This window comes from Schistocerca nitens, chromosome 10 (genome assembly GCF_023898315.1).
Source record: "Schistocerca nitens isolate TAMUIC-IGC-003100 chromosome 10, iqSchNite1.1, whole genome shotgun sequence".
Taxonomy (NCBI): domain Eukaryota; kingdom Metazoa; phylum Arthropoda; class Insecta; order Orthoptera; family Acrididae; genus Schistocerca; species Schistocerca nitens.
Genome location: NC_064623.1, coordinates 121,360,461 through 121,385,089, shown reverse-complemented (window position 1 = coordinate 121,385,089; position 24,629 = coordinate 121,360,461). Strand labels below are relative to the sequence as shown.

At 41.8% G+C, this 24,629-nt stretch overlaps 1 non-coding gene across 1 annotated transcript; it reads right to left on the bottom strand.

Annotated features, from left to right (window-relative positions):
- Positions 1-18,962: 18,962 nt before the first annotated feature.
- Positions 18,963-19,046, bottom strand: Trnas-gga (transfer RNA serine (anticodon GGA)). The gene is given in 2 exon segments: positions 18,963-18,997; positions 19,007-19,046. It is a non-coding gene; the product is annotated as a tRNA-Ser (tRNA).
- Positions 19,047-24,629: the final 5,583 nt, after the last annotated feature.

Genomic DNA, 24,629 nt, shown 5'->3' with positions numbered 1-24,629 from the left:
ATGCAGTAAATGAAGCAGCCAAAAAGGAATACAAATGTCTCAAAAATGAGATCGACAGGAAGTGCAAAATGGCTAAGCAGGGATGGCTAGAGGACAAATGTAAGGATGTAGAGGCTTATCTCACCAGGGGTAAACTGCCTACAGGAAAATTAAAGAAATCTTTGGAGATAAGAGAACCAATTGTATGAATAACAAGAGCTCAGATGGAAACCCAGTTCTAAGCAAAGAAGGGAAAGCAGAAAGGTGGAAAGAGTATATAGAGGGTCTATACAAGGGCGATGTACTTGAGGACAATATTATGGAAATGGAAGAGGATGTAGATGAAGAAGAAATGGGAGATACGATACTGCGTGAAGAGTTTGACAGAGCACTGAAAGACCTGAGTCGAAACAAGGTCCCGGGAGTAGACAACATTCCATTGGAACTACTGACGGCCTTGGGAGAGCCAGTCCTGACAAAACTCTACCATCTGGTGAGCAAGATGTATGAAACAGGCGAAATACCCTCAGACTTCACGAAGAATATAATAATTCTAATCCCAAAGAAAGCGGGTGTTGACAGATGTGAAAATTACCGAAATATCAGTTTAATAAGCCACAGCGGCAAAATACTAACACGAATTCTTTACAGACGAATGGAAAAACTAGTAGAAGCCGACCTCGGGGAAGATAAGTTTGGATTCCGTAGAAATACTGGAACACGTGAGGCAATACTGACCTTACGACTTATCTTAGAAGAAAGATTAAGGAAAGGCAATCCTACGTTTCTAGCATTTGTAGACTTAGAGAAAGCTTTTGACAATGTTGACTGGAATACTCTCTTTCAAATTCTAAAGGTGGGAGGGGTAAAATACAGGGAGCGAAAGGCTGTTTACAAATTGTACAGAAACCAGATGGCAGTTATAAGAGTCGAGGGACACGAAAGGGAAGCAGTGGTTGGGAAGGGAGTGAGACAGGGTTGCAGCCTCTCCCCGATGTTATTCAATCTGTATATTGAGCAAGCAGTAAAGGAAACAAAAGAAAAATTCGGAGTAGGTATTAAAATCCATGGAGAAGAAATAAAAACTTTGAGTTTCGCCGATGACATTGTAATTCTGTCAGAGACAGCAAAGGACTTGGAAGAGCAGTTGAATGGAATGGATAGTGTCTTGAAAGGAGGATATAAGATGAACATCAACAAAAGCAAAACGAGGATAATGGAATGTAGTCGAATTAAGTCGGGTGATGCTGAGGGAATTGGATTAGGAAATGAGACACTTAAAGTAGTAAAGGATTTTTGCTATTTGGGGAGCAAAATAACTGATGATGGTCGGAGAGGATATAAAATGTAGACTGGCAATGGCAAGGAACGCGTTTCTGAAGAAGAGAAATTTGTTAACATCGAGTATAGATTTAAGTGTCAGGAAGACATTTCTGAAAGTATTTGTATGGAGTGTAGCCATGTATGGAAGTGAAACATAGACGATACATAGTTTGGACAAGAAGAGAATAGAAGTTTTCGAAATGTGGTGTTACAGAAGAATGCTGAAGATTAGATGGGTAGATCACATAACTAATGAGGAGGTACTGAATAGGATTGGGGAGAAGAGGAGTTTGTGGCACAACTTGACCAGAAGAAGGGATAGATTGGTAGGACATGTTCTGAGGCATCAAGGGATCAGCAGTTTAGTATTGGAGGGCAGCGTGGAGGGTAAAAATCGTAAAGGGAGACCAAGAGATGAATATACTAAGCAAATTCAGAAGCCTGTAGGTTGCAGTAGGTACTGGGAGATGGAGAAGCTTGCACAGGACAGAGTAGCGTGGAGAGCTGCATCAAACCAGTCTCAGGACTGAGGACCACAACAACAACAACAATAAGCTAATATGAAAAGCGAGTCCCTTATTCGTAATTAAGAAGTTAGCTTCTTTAAATATACGTATGAAGCTGGGCGTGTATAACACTCTTTTCTCTATGATGTATACGACTCTCTTTTATATTAAGGAAAAGGGATGTTAGGTTGAGAAATAATGTATATAATGCAATAGAAATTGCTCTTCCTTTGCATCGTCTGCGGCGTAAAAGTATCCCTTTCCATTGAACCGCAGAATGCTTACAATCATTTCAAAGAGATGGAAAGTGCATAAAAGGAATCCGTAAAATACGGTTACACGATAAATCACACAAATCTGTCGTTTGAGCTTAGTATGTAGGGATAATAATGACGAGCAACGTAAACTGGAGGAATGACATAGAAAATATTGTGAGAAAGACGAACCAAAGACTGCGTTCTGTTGTCAGAACTCTTAGAAGATGCATCAAATCCACTAGAGACAGTGCCTACACCAAGCTTGTTGTCATCTGCTAGAGGACTGCCGTGCGGCGTAGTCGTCTTACTAAATAGGACTGAGGGGGGACGTAGAAAATGTTCGATGAGCAGCAGATCCTTTTGTTCTATCCCAAAGACTGCGGCACGGACATGATAAGCGAGCTAGAGTGGGAATCGTTAAACCAGTGGAGCTTTTTGGCACGAAATTTCAGGCACCAACTTTCCCCTCTGAAAGCGCAAATATCATGACGCCGACCTAGTTAGAGTATCAGACATCATATGGAAAGATTTAAGTATTCATTTTTCCCAAGCGCCGTTTGAGATTGTGACGGTAAGTAAATAGTCTGAAGGTGATTTGATGAACGCTCTGCCAGAAACTTCAGCGTGAATTGCAAGTAGTCATGAAATGTCACGAAATTTCTGATACTCCATCAGTATCTGCATGGCAGAAAGTATTTCCTAGTGTACGATCATAAGCTGCAGAATACCCTTTTTTAACTGACGAACGATGTGCTTTATTGCAGAGCAGAAAAGCTGCAACTTTGGTTAGTAAATCTTTCAAATTATCAGCATGTAATCCTTTATCACCCTGCCGCACAGTATGCAAGTGCACTATTTCTCACTTACCTATGGGAAGTGATCCGGAATTCATTGCATTGGAAGCGTCTTATCTTAATATCTATGAATCTGATTTGTAAGCGCTGCAAGATTTTCACATCCATTGTTGACGGATCGCACAAGTTACTGAACATGATCAGTCACTATGATCTCTCAAATATTACATTTGAATGGGTTGGCTTCATAATCCGAAATCTATTGCAGATAAAGTAGTAAGTAAATAGTATACGCAGTGCCACAGACTTCCCATTCACAAAAGTGTAATTTTATTTCGTACTTCTGATGAACGGAAACGAGTCACGTTTCCCACATCTTTGGAGCAACATGTTTTGGCGTTATTGCACAGAGGACAGGGGGGAATGGCTAGAGCGAAGCAGCTACCGCGCTAGCATTGTACGTGACGTCAGATAGAATAGATGACCGCTCAGTATCACGCATGCGCGGATAACCAGGCAGCACCGCGTCATGAATTCAAAGGTTCCACATCCTTCCTCCAACACACGGTCGTTTATTATCGTCAATGCGTAGCGTAGTTATTCATTTATCATTCCAGTTAATTCGAAAATTAACACTATCACTTTTATGTCGTCTCGTTGTCTTTTTAGAGCTGTGCCAGGGGAAGCAAGGGGAGGACATTTGGTGGCCAGTATGGTCTTCCTATAACGCAAACTGCATGATTGGTTGGTTGGTTTGTGGGGGCTTGAAGTGACCGGACGACAAAGGCCATCGGTCCCTTTTTCCACGATCATGAAAACCAACAAGCAACGGAAGTAACAAGAGACGACAGAGAACAGGAAAGACACAGACAAAGACCAAAAATCAAGGAATTAAAAACACACAGAGTTGTACAGTGGTTGGCCGACCATGGAAATGTAAAGGGAGAAGCCAACCACCAAGAGACATTAAAAGTTCCAATCTAAAACCGTAGACGCAACACACAAAAGGGACAAAGACTCAGATTGGGCGATAAACGCCCCCTGCTAGAATAAACTCAAAACTTAGCCCGCCACTGCAGCATCATTCGTAAGAAGAGCAGGGAGCATATCAGGCAGCGCAAACGTCTGTCTGAGCGCAGTTAAAAGCGAACAGTACCACAAGAAGTGGACCACCGTCAACGCTGACTAGAAGCGACATATAGGTGGGTTCTCGCGGCACAATAAATGACCGTGGGTCAGCCAGGAGTGGCCAATGCGCAAACTGCATGTATAAATTGATTCCGCTCTTTTCCATAAAAATAGAAAGTTACTCAAGATAGTTGTTGTGGTACAAGCTCTCTGGAATAGTCCACGTTAAACCCCACTGCAGGTGAAGTACAAGTCCGTTATGTACACTAGTCTGGTAGCTATGTGCTGCCTTATTCTGAGCTAGAGGCTGTGACTGCGACTCCGACTCGCTGGATAAGAGACTGGAACTCACTCGGTGCGACAGACTGGCGCTCCGGTCCGCGGCAGCGATCTTAATAGTGGTGGCTGAGTGCGCATTGGCGGCCTGTTTCCTGTAAGTCTGTCATTGGCCTCTATCGATCTTCTCACAATCTCTATGCCACAAGGTGTGCTGGCACCAGCTTACGCCAGCACAAGCACTATAAAAACTTTGTTCCTGTCGTTTGTTTAGAAGCTTTGCCATGGACTGTGGTTTTAGACAGTGGTCTGCACGTGTTTTTCGTTAGAATTTCAAAAATTTTGACAGCGGAAAGTGATTCATAATATCCGGAATGGCACAGTTCTCTTCTCAATCGAACAGTGAAGTTGAACGTTTCGTTCGTAGTTTCAGGACTCACATGTCCAAACTTCATGTCTCTCACTCAAAGGAAAATACTTGGTTGGTATTTCTCAGCAACAGACCTACACTTCATTTTCACAGCGCTTCGCTGGCAGAATTACTTCTTTGTTATCGTCACTGGACTCTGTTGCATGTATTCCACTTGTGACAGCCTGCTTCAGACATCAGATTCCTAACCAGGTTTCTCACACACCACAAACTTTTGTATCGTGTCTTTAACGAGCCCCACCACTGGGAATTTGGCAACGTCACTCACAAGGGAATGGTCCAATAAGACACATCGACACCTACCCTGAAATTTTTCACACAGGAAGAAGCTAACAAAAGAAATGCAATGTGAAAATTTTAGCTGCTGAAAGGCACTGCAATTATTAAAAAACAGCTGAAAATTGCCAAATTACTAGCGCGCCAGGCGACAGTATAAATTATTTTTATCATGGCAGCGACAACAGCAACCATTACGAAATTGTGTCAATGAAAAACAGCCCACAGTTGCACTAAATTATGTTTATTTTAAACCTTGACAATGGTTTCTGCTTGGTCTTGACGCAGCCGCTGGGCAAGACCTTTTTTATTTATTAGTGTGTATGACTTCTGAAGAATGTTATATTATTATAGCAGAAACCATGGTCAAGGTTTAAAACAAACCTAATTTAGTGCAACTGTGGGCTATTTTTCATTCGAGGTGGTACAAATGTGCAATGCTACTGGCACTATAGGATCTGCGTATGCACAACTAGGCACACATGCAGCTGAGGTCGGGGGTACATTTGCAAAAAGGAAACATGGCACAACCCAATCATAATTTGTAAAGGACGTTTCAGGTTACCATTGGTTGATAAGTTCTCTGACACTACAGTACACAGCTACTATTCTCTCGAATAGCCACTCAAGTAATCTATTACAAATTATCAGTTGCTTTTTGGAAGTATTGGTAAGTATTGACAGTACGGATAAAGATGTGTTAATAATATTTATTGTGCTTTCGTAGGGCATACCTGCTAATAGTACCTTTTCTTCTTACAGTTTCACAGTGATGTCGAATCTAATTAACGTTCTCAATTTATCTATGATGAAATATGAAAAACATTTTTTCAGCCTAAATCGCCTACCTGTCCTGAGAACGTACATATGTGTTATTTGTTAGTTGATTTCCTGGAGATTCATTGGAATGATATCGACGTTTCGTTTGAAATTTTGGATACGTTAAAATAAACAGGAAATAACTGTAACGATTGCATGAACCATTGTTCGAGCGAAGTCAGTTGTGCCAGTAACAGTTCTGAAGAGGAATACCTTCCATGCAAAAAAAAAAAAAAAAAAAAAAAAAAAACATGTTCTGCAACAGGTTTCAGCGACAAAGGAAAAGGCAGTGAAATACTGATTAAACGAAGGAGAGGAAAATTCCTTGAAATTACGCAGTGTGCAAAGGCGTTTCCGTTTCGTAAAATCGGAGTGTGAAGTGTACAGTCGTGGACAAAACGAGCGAGACCCCTCGCCTTTTCGTTATGCTGATCCGCACGGCTTTAAAGTTTGCTACACAGCATAACCGGCAAGGCGACGAAGTGCTACCAACATACTATGCACAGGCGTGAAATTGACAAACTATCTGAACTTTTTTAGGCTGTTTTCAATAATTTTTAACACTATATTAATGCTGATTAGTGTGTTAAATACAACACGTAAATATAAGACAGAATGAAAGAAGAAACTCTAATTGGTATGAACTGTACCAATAAAAATGAATTTCAACTTATCGAGATAACATAACTGTTTTAGTAAGACAAAGAACCCCGGATCGTTACGAATTAGCAAAATATTATACGCTTTCGGCCGCGAAACGGTCTGTGTCAACGTTCTGACCAGTCATACTGGATTACCGTTGCTGACCTACCATGAAAGTGTGTAAATTTAGCAATGCGTGAAGATTCATAACGAAATTCAGTTAAAAATCATTCAGTGCCACACTTAAGTCAATTCCATTATTGACAGAAGCGGAAAAAGTAGGCAGTAACATGTATGAAATACTACAAGAGTGTCATATTGACATGCACAGAGCGCCAGTACAGAATAAAGGTAGCGATAAAAAGTATTGGGGGCGCGAGAATTTCTTAAAATTGCTTTACTGATATTCTACCTGCCTCCATCGAGATTAGAACCGAAAACAAACCAGACCTTTCTTTCACTACGCTAGCAGACAACCCAGACAGCCCTCTATTATTACCCCAGACATGAATAAGCCGGCAATTTCGCAACGAAAATGGCAAAATGATCTGCATTTTCTGTTGCATAGAGCTTTCTGGACTCAAAAACATGAATTTCCTTCCTTTATGTCACCGCTTATGTGCAACCATTCGAGATGTTTATCGAAATAGCAAAATACTGTTATTAGAGAGTAAATTTAGTAGGAAATTTCTGCACCACCCCAGGAAACAAACGGCTACACAGCTGCCAAACGTATTCTACACTGTTTCGAATTCTCCACTAGACTCGCCACAGCCGGAAAACGTTCATTAGCCTAAGTGTTTCTTAAGCTAGCTAGCAATGGGAATGTTCGCACTTTTAAAACGCGGTAGCATTAATACTGGGATGTGAATTACCACGTGTATAGGCAAATGGATTCTATTTGCATTCCTGTAAACGTTATTTGGATCGAAAGCGTAGCTACGATTAATATGCTGATGTATCGACTACAACAAACACATTTCGAATAAAGAGTAGCGGGTGTTATTTTTGCGGCCCTCATCTTCAGTAGCTGTCGTAGCTGTTTTCGTTGTTAGGATTTCGTCACCTAAAGCGGTAAAAACGGAACCCTACTAGACTCACTTTCTTGACCGTCTATCGGTCTACCCAACCTTTAAAACCCGTTTACCTCCAGAAAGGGTAGACATAATAAGCGGAAATGTATCGCACTTCTTGCGGTAACCGGTCCCTTGGTGGTGTAAAAAAGTGAGCTTCTATGTCAACGCAATCTAAAGATACGGCCGTTTATGAAAAGAAAATTTACGTGAAAGGTCAAAAAATGGCTCCAAGAACTACGCGACCAAACTGCTTACGTCATCAGCCCCTAGACCTAGAACTACTTAAACCAAGCTAACTTATCACACATCCATGCCCGGGGAAGGATTCGAACTGACGGCGCAAGCAGCCGTGCGATTCGCGATATGACGCCGTTGAAAGCACCGCTAACCCGCGCCGGCAAGCTGTTAATATCATCTGATGTTGCTAACAAGTTATTTACTTCTGGTGAATGATTTTCTGCGCAGTTCATTTAAGATAGAATAACTAAAATATATTTGATGTTACGGATGACGAAGGACGCCTAATTCATTTCCCTCTCTTTACTTATGATGTTACATTCGCAATCTGAGCATACGTATTATCCATAACCGCACTTTAGCGCCACACAGATACGTGAATGAAACACATTGGCGTACAGTTTTAAACATAAAAACTGACCGCCGGCCGCCCTCCACAGAGACTAAGCCCGAGTCTATTCACTTAACGTAACCAATAAAACTGACCGGCCATCTGCACAATCTGGCAACACTGTAAGATGCGGAAGCGTTAGGAGGAAGTGTTGTCTACTTCCGAGATGTTCTCGGATTGTGTGAGCCCGTGGTCTAGTGCTAGCCGGCACGGTAGCTCAGCGTGTTCGGTCAGAGAGCCGGTTGGCCTCTGTAATAAAAAACTGAGTGGAAGGTCTAAAGTTGTGATTCTGATCGAAGATAATTCGCTTAACATTCTACCCACCAGCAATGACAAGTATTCCAGAAACAACTACGCAGAACAGCTCGTGGCTGCGCCGCGATCATAACAGCTTACGCTCGAGCGTTTCCTCGCGCTGCAGCGGCTACCGGCAACCGGCCAGACGCCACCCGCCGCCTGAAATCCGGCGCCGCCCATGTGAACGCGCGCGGCGTTGTCAGTGTATGTATCAACTGTCATTTTCGAATTTGAAGTTCTAGTTATCATCTTGCAGTTAAGCACTGGATTTTGCATACTTGAAAATCATGAACCACAGTTAAGCATTGTAACATTGAGTCGCAAGTGGAAAAAGGTGTAACATCTGCAACACAACGTTAACTTTTGGTATAACAGAGGGGTGAATGCAGAGGAGGCAGCTAGAAAGATTTGAACTGTGTTTGCAGCGAGTGCTTTTGGTAAAAATACGGCAGAAAAAGATATTCGTGTTTCAACAAAGATCGTTCTGGCATGAATGATTTTCCACATTAAGGAAGTCTTGACTACTGATATATGTGATAGATTACCATTTAACCATCATGCGACATTTGCATTCAACAGGCAAAGTTCAGAAGTCTGGTGTAGGAGTACTGCATGCTCTAATTCGAAACAACAAAAATCAACGGAGTGACTATTATTGAACGTCGTCAGGTCACTCATCGAGCATTCCTTTCGGTCGGAGTGTAAGAAAATCGAGCAACAAAACTACATCACCTGTGCTACTGCACGATAACGCACTCTGTTGATTTGAGAAACAAAACAATCCAGGAGATTGATAGAAAAGTCGTCTGTCTGGCACTTGTATTAATAAGGAAGTCCTCTCTCACGCACTTGTCCCTTTCGTCATATATTTGTAAAATTTTACCTTTCCCGCTCTTGATCGATCAACCGTCAAGGCAATTCATTTCTAGACGGAAATACTCTTAAAACTACTCTGGTTTAATGACATCGTTAGAACCAGTAGGTTTCTACAGGCGTAGAATTTGTAAACAACTTTAGCATTGTCAGATCGTTTTAGATATCGTGAAAGAAAATTCTGCTGCTGATTAATTTCTCTTTGATAATTACTGTTGCGTTTAGTAAACTAATGGAAAATGCAATTAAAATATTCACTATAGTAATACAAATTAAATTCAGCTTACTACAGAAACATCACGACGGCAATCTATCGTAAAAAAGCATTAAGTGTCTGTGAGACGATTGAACCTATTTTAACACTAATTAGTAGGATATTACCAACTTTTGACTTCGAAAATATCTGTATTTATTTCATTTCCTGTACCATTCGTAAGTATTATGAAAATGTGACATTTCATAGATAAAATTATATATTCACAACAACAAAAAATATGTCGGCAGAAAACAAAAGTGGCATTATGAATTTGGCAGTACCGTAAGGTTTTCGCTCTGACACTAATAGTTACTGAAAGCAGCAAGGCGAATTTTTCTCGAGCGTTGTCTTACGATTCCCTTATTGAGTTTTTATCAGCCTGCTTGTAGCTGTGCTACAAAAGAATTAAAAATCTGGCTTTCAGCGAGTCGCGAAAGGCGAACGAAAGCAGCTTGCACCTGTTAGCTAAGCATGTTACCTGGGAACTGGTTTTTTCCTAAAGTGGGAAGACGTCCTTTTGTGGTTGAATTGTTGGCAAATGTCAGTCAGACGTGTGCCGTTGGTCTAAGCGTTTCGGTGTGTTTAATTTGTGCCAAAGATTATTCTACAGGTTTTTTCTGTCCCAAATAGAGAGTTGAAGTCTCCCACTAGTATTTTCACGTCATCCTGGTGAATTTTGCTCATAGTATTTTCGAGTGTGTTCCAGAATTTTTCGACATTTTCGGAGTTTTTCTTATTTTCGTTGTTGGTGGGGACAGGTGCATTGATGAGCGTATATTTTTTACTGTGGCTCTGAATGAGCATAGTCATAAGTCGCTTGTTGATGGGCCGGCCGCGGTGGCCGTGCGGTTCTAGGCGCTTCATTTCGGAACCGCGCGACTGCTACGGTCGATGGTTCGAATCCAGCCTCGGGCATGGATGTGTGTGATGTCCTTAGGTTAAGTTAGGTTTAAGTAGTTCTAAGTTCTAAGGGACTGATGACATCCGGTGTTAAGTCCCATAGTGCTCAGAGTCATTTGAGCCTTTTCATTGTTGATGAGTGTGATTTCTTTGACAGAGTTGATGATAGATCTGTGTTCGAGAAATGCAATGCCGAAGATTGGTACGCCTTTCGCTACCTTTTGTTGTATTTTGCTTTTGAAGACGCAATGGTTTCCCTAATGCAAGGTTTCATTGTCAGTTAGTCGTGGTTCTTGAATAGCAAGGATGAGAATTTTTTGTCGGTGGATTTCTTTTGTGAGATTATTTAGTTTTCGTGTTTGGATCAATGTATCGATGTTTACTTTTAAATGCATGTTTCTTCCTTGTAGGGAAATTTACCAGAGATCTTCGATATTCTCTGCCGTGCTAACCTGGACTCCCCAGAATCCGAAAATCCAACTGCCGCCTGTCGACAGCCGGGTTGTGTACCACCGGGGGTAAAGTTGACTTTGCTTGCATAGTTCATGTTTGCTTGTGTTTCATTGGTTTGGCTTGGGTGATACCAGGACCGGACAGGACCAGAGGGTGTTGAAGCCCTTGAAAGCAAATATTTTCAGCCAAGCTCATTGAGCTAAGAGACGGTGACCAGAGTAGCGGTGATTTTCACTCAGACGTGTCTGGATTTTGGGTTCAACGGATTTGGTAGCCGTTCAGGATTGTGTTAGTATTTGGTTCACCCCCAGTATTTGATTTCCTCGGTACCACCCATATGGGGGAGGGTTTCCCCTATCCGCCACACGCGATTATTATTATTATTATTATTATTGTCATTATGTCATCAGCAAATCCGATATGGTGTATCTTCCCACCACTGAAATAGATGTGTATTGTTCGATTCAGTATTTCCATCACATAAATGTGGGTTATAATTACGTTACATTGCTGCTAGAAGACATATTTCTCACTTTTTCTTAGACAGTTGCTACCTGTTACTCCATATAGGAATTTATGTGCGCAGCATTGTTGCAATACAGACGTTCAAATTACCCGATTTCTGTAATTTCGTTTCGATACCAGATAGTTCTAATCAGATTCAGCTAGGCAGTCTTAATGTGGATATCTGTCTACGACTCTCATCATGTGATAGACTGGGCAAATCACATTCTTAATCGGACTGTTGAATATAGATCACTTATCTAAGACAGGGCCTGAATTCTTAAACACTGTGGAAAATAATAATCCAATGTGCCTATTACAAATACGTTATTTAAATATAAATACATGGACTAACGTGATAATAGTTTATTTACAGGAGCAGAGCCCCATCCATCATAGCAGAGCAGTGCGAGATTGGTTTCAGGCCCAAGAGAGGATAAAGCTGTTACCGTTTGTTCCACGATCACCAAACATCAACCAGATAGAGAATATGTGGGCAGAGGTAACAAGGCCATTGCCACGTGGATCTACAAAAGCAAGCGACCTTTGGACAAATATAGAAAACATATGTTGGGAAGTAAACCATCACGCTACACTGTCGACGACTTAATGAAATCAATTCCCTAAGCCTTCGAGAAATCTTACGTAATGATCGTGGGTGGGTTGGTTACTAAAAGTATAAAAAAATGTTCAAATGTGTGTCAAGTCTTATGGGACTCAACTGCTAAGGTCATCAAAATGGCTCTGAGCACTATGCGACTTAACTTCCAAGGTCATCAGTCGCCTAGAACTTAGAACTAATTAAACCTAACTAACCTAAGGACATCACACACATCCATGCCCGAGGCAGGATTCGAACCTGCGACCGGAATGGTCGCTCGGTACCAGACTGTAGCGCCTAGAACCGCACGGCCACTCTGGCCGGCGCTAAGGTCATCAGTACCTAAGCTTACACACTACTTAACCTAAATTATCCTAAGGACAAACACAGACACTCATGCCCGAGGGAAGACTCGAACCTCCGCCGGGATCAGCCACGCAGCCCATGACTGCAGCGCCCCAGACCGCTTTTTTTTTTTTTCAATGTAATTTTGTTCGCTTTTGTTCGTTGTGTCTGCTCGGGGCGGACGTCGTAAGTCATCCGTTTTAAGTTCGTTGATGATCAATTAACTCAGTTTTTTTATTACAGAGGGCACGTAACCCTCTGACCGAACACGCTGAGCTACCGTGCCGGCAACCGCTCGGCTAATCCCGCGCAGCTACTTAAAGTATACTCGTCCACAAAACCCATGTGGACAATTATCTGATAATCGGTCAAGATTTGCTTTGTCGCAGCTCTTTAGTATACAAGTCCATTTACTTTCAGGCTCCTCCTTACAATTCTTGCAATGCAAGGTAATTGAAAAATCCCATCCACTCGACGCCAGCTGAGGAACTGACTGGTGCATGTGTTGTTCAACACACAGTAGTTGTCAGCCTTACTGGAATCAATGACTGTGTGTGTGTGTGTGTGTGTGTGTGTGTGTTTTCGTGATCATGCACAATCTGAATCAATACTATTAACATTAGAGAGACAACCAACAATAAATAATTCATCAAATATGACTGTAAAGTATTTTAATGCGATGGGAAGTTACTAACTGAATTTTCACCCAACCCACGTTCTGCATATTACGTTAAGTAAGATGTATTAACTCCATAGTATCGTTAGCAGAGACAGTGCGCTCTTGTTGTCGAGGCTCGCAACAAGCGCAGCGATCAGCAGTGCCCAATGCTGCCGCGATTTGTTTATGTTGGCTGAGCGTGGACACTGCAGCAGACGCTTCGCAATAAACAGAAAGAAATCACCTTGGCTCTGACCGCAGTGAGCGGATATCACTGCCTGCGTGTTCTTATAGTAACCAAAGTGAGACTCTACTCACAGGTGCCATGGAGCAATTGCAACAGCTATCATGTCATTAGTCATCAGAATATTAACCAGTGATGAAATGTCCACTCTATTTGAATCCACACTGGCCGGCATACTTGTATACTGACCATTCGTTATTTGACTAAATATGAACTACAATCTAATTCGCATGTATATGGCATGGGTTAGCTCCGGCACGAAGGTATGACTAACGATTGGATGCCGTTGGAGTCCCGTTATTTTGATGGCAAGACAAATGTTCGCAAATCACCTCTATTGCCTCAAAAAACAATTGCATCTTAAATATCGAAGGACCGACGTCCACACTGTCACAACTTTCTGCAGTCAGTCTAACGATCGCATGTCATGGTCCTTCAACACGGTTCCGATGACATTAAGTTTCCGCTCCCAGTTGTTCGTGTCCATGCGCTTGGGGGTCGCCCTTAACCACAATCCGAGATGGAGACTCACTTCAGTTACATCTAACCAGTGCGCACTTTTGCACTATTGTAGGAACCGAGATGCAGTATTTTGGATTTAAAATTTTGTAAATTTGTGGTGAGAACGTATGGGACCAAGTAAGCTTACACACTACTTAATCTAACTTATGAGACCAAGCCCCCCGATCATTATTCCACTCGCTCGCGGCCACACTGTATTCCCACGTGGGTTTGGACGATGTCGTGCGCCTAGCACTGAAAACTTTAGATGAGCCGCCGAGACCCAAATAATTATACAGGATGTTTCAGGAGGAATAGTAAATATTGTAGGAGGTGGTAGTATAGACAAGTTGCAGAAGAAGTGCCATATAACATGTGTCCAATTTTTATTTCGTACATACAGCTGGGTTCAATGCATTTCCGTTTCGTATGTTGGTCCTTACAGGACCCAGTTGTCTATATTTCCTTGAAAATGACTTCCAGCGTTATTGAAAGAGGTTTATTTGGCTACAGGAATGCCTATGTTCCTCCAGCATGACGGGGCTCCTGCAAATTCTAGTCGTCAGGTGACACATTATCCAAACCTAACATTTTCTGGAAGATCGATCATTAGCTATGGGCACTTTTCTTGGCCTTCAAGGTCCCTGGACGTTCACTCTTTGGATATTTGCCTGTGGGGATGGTTAAAGGCGAAGTCTACAAAGAAAACGTAAACCCAAGAGCCGATTTGATCGTTCGGATTATGAATAGTGCAGCCCTCATAAAAGAACGCAAAGACGACCTCAGAAGAGCTACACGTGGTGTTATCAAGAGAAGTCAAATGTGCATTGAAGTTGGTGGGGAAATTTTTGAAAATCAACTTTGAACGTCCTCATTTGCCTTTGATTTGAGTGTGTTAGGGTTACGTACTAACAGCTGTATCTCTGTCCTCAATAAAAAGTGGACGCATTTATATGGAATTCTTTTATGCATTTCGTCTGTACTACCACGTGCTAAAATATCTACTATTCCTCGTGAAACACCCTGTATATGGATATATGTGTGGTGTCTGTTCTTTCGGACATGTCCGAAAGAAAATGTTTCATGGCATTCTGCAACGACCTTCGATGTAGTTGTACGGGCTGATAGAGATTTCAGAGCTGCTTGGCTGTCTGAATAAAAGTAGATGCTACGATTTTTGTAGGGTCTACTCTAATTCTCCTCCGTGCACTTGCTGATAGAAGATGTCATGTAATACTGTGGCCATCTTCCCTAAAGAGATTCTAGGCAGTACACCAGACCCGGTACATTCATCTGTTTTCGACCTGTCAGCAAACCACTATATTATGTCTCCTGCACGGTTTAGTGGTTCGTTCTTCCACTGCTCCCTGCCTCCAACTGTTACATGGCAAGGTTTATTGAAACAGCTACAAGTTACTGTATAGTTAGTCGGCATTTCCCGAGCCAGCGCCATACTGATTTGGGATTCCGTATATTCTAACTATATCGAGCTATTTCCAATTTTTAGCCTTTATGTCCCTGCCGCTGCCTCCATTTTAAGCCACAGGTGTAAGGCTGGCATGTCTAGCGTAATATCAATCCCAAGAGTGGATGTCCTGCTAATTCCGTCTGTTTGTGAAAGCAGATCAGTCTCTGCACTTTGCCAGACTCCCTAGCAGCCACCTTCTGTTCGACTTTGTTCATATTATAGGCCTATAAATTACCAATGGTCTTTTTACAGAGGTGTATATCCAGTAAGTACTGGGTTTAGACCCCATTTTACCCTACAGCAGCTTCTAGTGCTAATAAGATTGTCTTTCGCAGTGGAACACATTATTTATGTGAGGTGTTCATAATATTTTTCCATCCAGGGCTACCTCTAGATTCATTACAACCCAGCTATATGTATGTTCAATAAAAATTGGACACATGTTATATGTCATTGTTTCTCCAATTTGTCTATACTACAATCTCCTACAATAATTACTATTTCTCCTGAAACATCCTGTATAATTATTTGGCTTTCGAGGGGTCATCTAAAGTTTTCAGTGCTAGACGCACGACATCGTCCGAACCCTGACGCACGACATCGTCCGAACCCTCGCGGGAATACAGTGTGGCCGCGAGCGAGTGGAATAATGGCCGGGGAGGAGAGGGGGGGGGGGGGGGGAGAGGGGTACCGCGCATGTGGTATACGGCAAAGATGGGAATTCGCGTCTGATGAGGAGCGTGTGTAGATATGTGCTGCAGAGAGGTTGGTTGCTGTGTCCCGACAGTGCCCACCGTCGGAGCTTCGAGTCCTCCCTCCGGCATTGTCCATATTTTAAGTTAGATTAAGTAGTGTGTAAGCTTACTTCGTCCCATACGTTCTCACCACAAATTTACAAAATTTTAAATCCAAAATACTGCATCTCGGTTCCTACAATAGTGCAATAAGTGCGCACTGGTTAGATGTAACTGAAGTGAGTCTCCATCTCGGATTGTGGTTAAGGGCGAACCCCAAGCGCATGGCCACGAACAACTGGGAGCGGAAACTTAATGTCATCGGAACCGTGTTGAAGGACCATGACATGCGATCGTTAGACTGACTGCAGAAAGTTCAGTTTATAAATACATACATACTTAGCAAAATTTATCATGTCACTGCACATAAAATATTAGCTGTAGCCTCTTGGTATGTGTGGAAACAAAATATCTTCGAAGTACCCTTCCACACGGCGACTTTGCAGAGGCAAAACAGAGGACTTGGAATTAAAGACGTGCCTTTAAACTAATACATGCCACTAAGATAAGCATCACGAAACTTCTGTTCCTCTCGTTAGATCCTGGAGAATTGAACGCTCCTGTTAATGTAGCACGCCAGCCTAGATTACGTCCGAAAGTACTATGGCGATTGGAGCTGTATAAGACTTCCACCAGCACAAACCAACACTAGAACCGTCTATGATTATATTATCAGACATCGTCTACACAAACTAATTCCGGTGAATTAAACTACAAAAAGCTGGAGGAACGTCTGGAAAAATATCAACAATAAAATTACACCAACTAGAGTCAGTGCCGTATGGTGCGACGTTGTAAACGAAACCATACCCACAGCGGAACGATTATGAAAAATCAAATTGAGACCATCTTCATACTGCGACAAATGTGGGCTTGTAGAAACTGTAGCGCACACCTTCTTATGTGAAAATAGAATCAGAATTTGGAACTGGACTAGGAAGAAATTAGCACTATCCACAGAACCGCAGAAAGTCATATACCGATAACTGAAGCTTTAAACCTGACTGAAAATGTTACCCATCCGCAAAGAATAACAGTTATTCGTGGCTTCTGGGACAGTTTTTGTTTTAGGTCGTAATAAACAAAACTTAGAACTTAGAAGAGTGCATGTTTTATATTGCAGAAGAACATTTTAAGCTGAAGAAGAATAACAAATATAAGGAATGGTTTAAAATTTTTTTATCTATTGCTTTATGTGGGCTACAAAGAGATGGACAGTTTTATTGATTAGAAGCAGAATACTATTCTTTCACTTTTTTTTATTCCTGGAATATTCTTTTACGTCGGTTCTTAAATCAGAACTGTTCTAATTTGGCAAACCCCCTCCGGCTCCGAAACTTCTTCCATTTGTTGAAAAATATATGGCTTCCTTACAGACTTCATATGCATCCAGTGCATAATAACTTAAATTGTGAATATATTTCTGAATGAATGTTTGTTATTTATTTTTCCGTCACCCTGTTCACTGTTATAAGTTATGTTCCACAACGAACGCACGCCATTGGAGGCGACAATCTGTAATTTATTTTACCTTAATTACTACTTCAATTTTGTTCAACAATTTAAAGAAATATATGGGTGCAAACATGGAGTACATGTGAATAATGCAGCTGCTCAGTGACAGGTATGGGGGAGGCATTGTGGCCAGGCCTCGGATTTTCGACCCCTGCCCTCTTTGCCTCCGCCTACCTGGTGCTGAAAGACTTCTCAAACTTAAAAAAAAAAAAATAGTGCAGTGGTCAGCACGTCTGTCTAGTAAGCAGCAGGTCTAGGTTCGAAGCTCAGTCGGAAACAAATTTTCATCTGCTGTCGTTGCTGTATTTCAACGCGCTGTGACAGTGTGGACGTCGGTCCTTCGATATTTAAGATGCAATTGTTTTTTGAGGCAATAGAGGTGATTTGCGAACATTAGTCTTGCCATCAAAATAACGGGACTCCGACGGAATCCAATCATACCTTCGTGCCGGAGCTAACCCATGCCATATACATGCGAATTAGATTGTAGTTCATATTTAGTCAAATAACGAATGGTCAGTATACAAGTATGCCGGCCAGTGTGGCCGAGCGGTTCTTGGCGCTACAGTCTGGAACCGCGTGAGAGCTACGGTCTCAGGTTCGACTCCAGTCTCGGACATGGATGTGTCTGATGCCCTTAGGTTAGTTAGGTTTAAGTAGTTCTAAGTTCTAGCGGACTGACCACCTCAGACGTTAAGTCCCATAGCGCTCAGAACCATTTAAACCATTTTTGAAGTATTCAAGTATTTACAAACAGAAGAAGCAGGATTGCAGCGAACTGATCACTTAACCAAGTGCAACATAGAGTACCTGTGTCATGAGTCATTCCAGCTGCATAGCTGAGGGTAATATTTTTTAAGCAATTCATTGCAGAATTAAAGTAATACCCGCACGATGATCTCTGTAGTCATACTGTATCATTAGCAGCCCGCGAATGTAGTACTATGTTCGTTAAATCGGATTACTCAAGCTGAGGCCAAATAAAGACAAGCGACGACGCCACAACACTATCTTTACTTAAGTAGGTGGTCAGCGCTAAATTATGTGCGCCACCATTAACGTTGCTGTAAGCAGTTTGACAGCATAACACCACCAAAACTACTGACAACCTAAACCATTATCATCACGCTGTTGTAACTCGCAGTGATTACAAGTGTCTCATGTTTGTCAAGAATAGCGAAAGCTCCTCTGAAGTTCAAAAAAAAAAAAAAAAAATGGTTCAAATGGCTCTGAGCACTATGGGACTTAACTGCTGAGGTCATCAGTCCCCTATAACTTAGAACTACTTAAACCTAACTAACCTAAGGACATCACATACATCCATGCCCGAGGCAGGATTCGAACCTGCGACCATAGCAGTCCCGCGGTTCCGGACTGCACGGCCACCGCGGCCGGCCCTACGGACATCACACACATCCATGCCCAAGGCAGGATTCGAACCTGCGACCGTAGCGGTCGCGCTGTTCCAGACTATAGCGCCTAGAACCGCTCGGCCACCCGGGCCGGCGCCTCTGAAGTTCCATTTCCACTACGCCTAGGACGGAGAGAATCCTAAATATCAGTAACAGGTCACTTAGCGAAGAGAAGAGTCCACGTATTGTCTCAAGTTCTTGCAGTTTGATGTTAATGCAGTTCCAGATGGTTTCGCACTAATGGGTTCTTTTGGCTATCGGAATACGCATATGGGAATTATAGAAGTGTAATTGCTAGAACGTTCAACTACCTTAATAACACCTCATTCTGGATTGAATACGACTTTGACGTTTCCATCCAACTCCTGACGTCTTACTGAATGAAGTCTGAAGTGCACGCACAGTTGTGTTGCCTGCCGCAAGGATTCTGTGAAGTGTTGTGGCAGCTGGCGGTCATTGCTGAATACAGACATGTGCAAATATCCTCACTGCTCCAGGGGAACTCGTCTTTGTTGCATTTTTTCTATACCGTAATTAGCACAATAACATAAGGCTTGTTCTGCTGAAGAACTTGATGCCCACAAGTCCTTAAATAAGAATCTCCTAACGTGGTTCAAGTGGTTCAAATGGCTCTGAGCACTATGCGACTTAATTTCTAAGGTCATCAGTCGCCAAGAACTTAGAACTAATTAAACCTAACTAACCTAAGGACATCACACACATCCATGCCCGAGGCAGGATTCGAACCTGCGACCGCAGCGGTCACGCGGTTCCAGACTGTAGCACCTTTAACCGCTTGGCCACCACGGCCGGTTCTCCTAAAGTGAGTAATGCATGAAAGGAAACAGACTTTTGGACAAAACAATGGACAGCTCCCTGCTTTTTGCGTTTCCGATAGCGCCTACGATAAGAATCTGGTGTCATATTATGTTTCAGAACCTTAAACTGTTTATTTTTTTTACCTCATACTAAAACAAAAGTTATGATATGAGAAGAGGAAATGACTTATATGCTTCTCAGGAACTTAAGTTTTTCGTGTTTATTTTCCCACTTCATACTAAAACAAGGGCGTTAATATGAGAAGAGGAAATGAAATATACGCTTCCAAGACATAATATTTCCTTGTGTGCTACTACTGCATACATGAAAGCCCTGCAGTTAATTTTTGTATGTTGGATAAATTTTGATATCACCTCACATTCCTTTGTGAGAAGGTTCCTATTTTCTTGGGATTCAAATAGAGTGGACATTTCATCACTGGTTAATATTCTGATGACTAATGACATGATACCCGTTGCAATTGCTCCATGGCACCTGTGAGTAGAGTCTCACGTTGGTTACTATAAGAACACGCAGGCAGTGATATCTGCTCACTGCGGTCAGAGCCAAGGTGATTTCTTTCTGTTTATGGCGAAGCGTCTGCTGCAGTGTCCACGCTCAGCCAACATAAACAAATCGCGGCGGCATTGGGCACTGCTGATCGCTGCGCTTGTCGCGAGCCTCGACAACAAGAGCGCACTGTCTCTGCTAACGATACTATGGAGTTAATACATCTTACTTAACGTAATATGCAGGACGTGGGTTGGGTGAAAATTCAGTTAGTAACTTCCCATCGCATTAAAATACTTTACAGTCATACACACACACACACACACACAGTCATTGATTCTAGTGAGGCTGACAACTACTGTGTATTGAACAACACATGCACCAGTCAGTTCCTCAGTTGGCGTCGAGTGGAAGGGATTTTTCAATTACCTTGCATTGCAAGAATTGTAAGGAGGAGCCTGAAAGTAAATGGACTTGTATGCTAAAGAGCTGCGACAAAGCAAAGCTTGACCGATTATCAGATAATTGTCCACATGGGTTTTGTGGACGAGTATACTTTAAGTAGCCGCGCGTGATTAGCCGAGCGGTCTGGGGCGCTGGTCATGGGCTGTGTGGCTGATCCCGGCGGAGGTTCGAGTCCTCCCTCGGGCATGAGTTTGTGTGTTTGTCCTTAGGATAATTTAGGTTAAGTAGTGTGTAAGCTTAGGTACTATGCTCATTCAGAGCCCCAGTAAAAAATATACACTCATCAATGCACGTGTCCCCACCAACATCAAAAATAATAAAAACACCGAAAATGTCGAAAAATTCTGGTTCAAAATGGTTCAAATGGCTCTGAGCACTATGCGACTTAACTTCTGAGGTCATTAGTCGCCTAGAACTTAGAACTAATTAAACCTAACTAACCTAAGGACATCACACACATCCATGCCCGAGGCAGGATTCGAACCTGCGACCGTAGCGGTGACGTGAAAATACTAATGGGAAACTTCAACTCTCTATTTGGGCAGAAAAAACCTGTAGAAAAATCTTTGGTACAAATTCAACACACCGAAACGCTTAGACCAACGGCACACGTCTGACTGACATTTGCCAACAATTCAACCACAAAAGGATGTCTTCCCACTTTAGGAAAAAACCAGTTCATGCTTAGCTAACAGGTGCAAGCTGCTTTCGTTCGCCTTTCGAGACTCGCTGAAAGCCAGATTTTTAATTCTGTTGTAGCACAGCTACAAGCAGGCTGATAAAAACTCAATAAGGGAATCGTAAGACAACACTCGAGCAAAATTCGTCTTGCTACTTTCAGTAACTCTTAGTGTCAGAGCGAAAATCTTACGGTACTGCCAAATTCATAATGCCACTTTTGTTTTCTGCCGACATATTTTTTGTTGTTGTGAATACATAATTTTATCTATGAAATGTCACATTTTCATAATACTTACGAATGGTACTGGAAATAAATACAGATATTTTCGAAGTCAAAAGTCGGTAATATCCTACTAATTCGTGTTAAAATAGGCTCAATCGTCTCACAGACACTTAATGCTTTATTAAGATAGACTGCCGTCGTGATGTTTCTGTAGTAAGCTGAATTTAATTTGTATTAGTACAGTGAATATTTTAATTGCGTTTTCCATTAGTTTACTAAACGCAACAGTAATTATCAAAGAGAAATTAATCAGCAGCAGAATTTTCTTTCACGATATCTAAAACGATCTGACAATGCTAAAGTTGTTTAAAAATTCTACGCCTGTAGAAACCTACTGGTTCTAACGATGTTATTAAAGCAGAATAGTTTTTAGAGTATTTTCGTCTTGAATGAATTGCCTTGACGGTTGATCCATCAAGAGCGAGAAAGGTAAAATTTTACAAATATATGACGAGAGGGACAAGTGCTTGAGAGAGGACTTCCCTATCAATACAAATGCCTGAGAGACGACTTTCCTATCAATCTCCTGGATAGTTTTGTTTCTCAAATCAACAGAGTGAGTTATCAAGCAGTAGCACAGGTGATGTAGTTTTGTTGCTCGATTTTCTTACACTGCGATAGAAAGGTGTCTCAGTTGTTGGCAACAAATTCCAGCTGTGTTGCACACACCTTGGGGGCGGAATTCGTAGCCCAAAACACACTTTTGGAATTATCAGATGCAAAATATCATGTTCACGTTACTCTTTCCTCGAGTTTACGTCTTTTCGTGGGTTCAAAATGGTTCAAATGGCTCTGAGCACTATGGGACTCAACTGCTGAGGTCATTAGTCCCCTAGAACTTAGAACTAGTTAAACCTAACTAACCTAAGTACATTACAAACATCTATGCCCGAGGCAGGATTCGAACCTGCGACCGTAGCGGTCTCGCGGTTCCAGACTGCAGCGCCTTTAACCGCACGGCCACTTCGGCCGGCCGATTTATGTTCGTGGGTGGTTCATAATTATGTTAGTAAAATCACTCGATATTTTTATGTCCTTTAAATTACATTTGCTTCATGATTCGTATTGAAGACGTAGGAAACGTATGTTATTTGGTCCAGTAAGCACGTTCCAACATAAATTGATGCTTACATTGACATTTATGTTGCGAATTAGTCGTCTTATTCATCACATGGATAACGAGGATACTCCGTTTTGCTACAGTAGTTTCATAGCTAACAAGGGAACCTCCCCATCGTACCCTCCTCAGATTTAGTTATAAGTTGGCGCAGTGGATAGGCCTTCAAAAACTGAACACAGATCAATCGAGAAAACAGGAAGAAGTTGTGTGGAACTATGAAAAAAAATAAGCAAAATATACAAACTCAGTAGTCCATGCGCAGGGATAGTACAGAGTTCGGGAGCGCCGTGGTCGCGTGGTTAGTGTGAGCAGCTACGGAGTGAAAGGTCCTTGGTTCAAGTCTTTCCTCGAGCGAGTCGTTTCATTTTTAATTTTCAGACAATCATCACCACACGTACTGTTTATCAACAAATGTAGGAAATAATCATACAAATGTTCGACAATCGTTCGATCCCTTAAGGAACTTTCCGATGCCTTACAGTTCGGAAAATATTCATTGATTGACATTGTTACTGAAGTCGCGAGCTCTATTTGCTGGATTCATATTGCCAACGGAATGCATCTCACGTATTTAATGCACTCTCTTCCAAAGTAGCGAACAGTCAACTGCCAGCCAGGGAGCCTCGTTAGCAGGAATACTCTCTCTTCCGTGCGCTGTAGTCGACTGACGTCATGTGTTTCGATGTTTGTTTCGGTGTAGCGTCATCATACTACGGCGCAGTTACCTCGCATCGGACGGACAGATAATAATTATCTGAAAAGAAAAAATTCAAATTTTCACTCGAGGGAATACTTGAACGAAGGACCTCTCGTTGCGCAGCTGCTCACGCTAACCACGGGATCACGGCGCTCCTGAGCTTCCTCTGTCCTTGTTGTTGCGTATCTTGCGCATGGACTACTCAGTTTGTATATTTTGCTTATTTTTTTCATACAACTTCTTCCAGTTTTCTCGATTGATATGTGTTCAGTTTCTCAAGGCCTATCCACTGTGCCAACTTATAACTAAATCTGAGGGGGGTGCGATGGGGATGTTCCCTTGTTAGTGGTATTGTGTGTTGGTGGCGTTGCCAGTTTACATACTGTGCATGTAACTCACAATAAATGTGTTGGATGCCTCCTGTGATCAGTTTATTTGAAAAACGTTTGTTGTCATCGTAATTTATGTAACTGGCTCTCCCTCTTCCAATTTGACAATTTGTGGAAAAATTGTTTACCTTGCTTGTCCTAGTTTCAAATATTGTCTGACAGAAGACGTAGGCATGAAGGAGTCAGTAAAAGCAATTATTCGCTATTATAGCAAACTTTTGAATCCACTGGACACTTGAATCCTCTATATTGATTCTGAGAGTTTTGTTATTTCTCTTGTTATTTACTGTCTCAATGTCATCCGTGAGAATAAAATTAAAGGCAGTTGGATTAGGTTCCTGATCTATAAACTATGATTTAATATTCTGCGCTGCTAAATAAATTTTGAAGGTTATATTCTTTACGTAAAACAGAGTATCGGTTTCAGTCCTACGATTGACGATAAACTTCAGAAAAACAGTTACAGAATAGTGGCATATCGATTATGGCTCCTTACCATCAACAATAGTTGTTACCCATAGTTTCGTATTTGCTATTTTACCGTCGTTACCCTTTAGAAACCAACCTGATCTTTCCACAATGCCATTTTTGACTTGCTTCTTAATATGTCCTATAACTACAGATTTGTTGAAAATATTAACTGTTAAATACGCTATTCCACAAATTAAAAACTTCCAGTTATTCTTCATATCTTGAAACTTACTACCGTT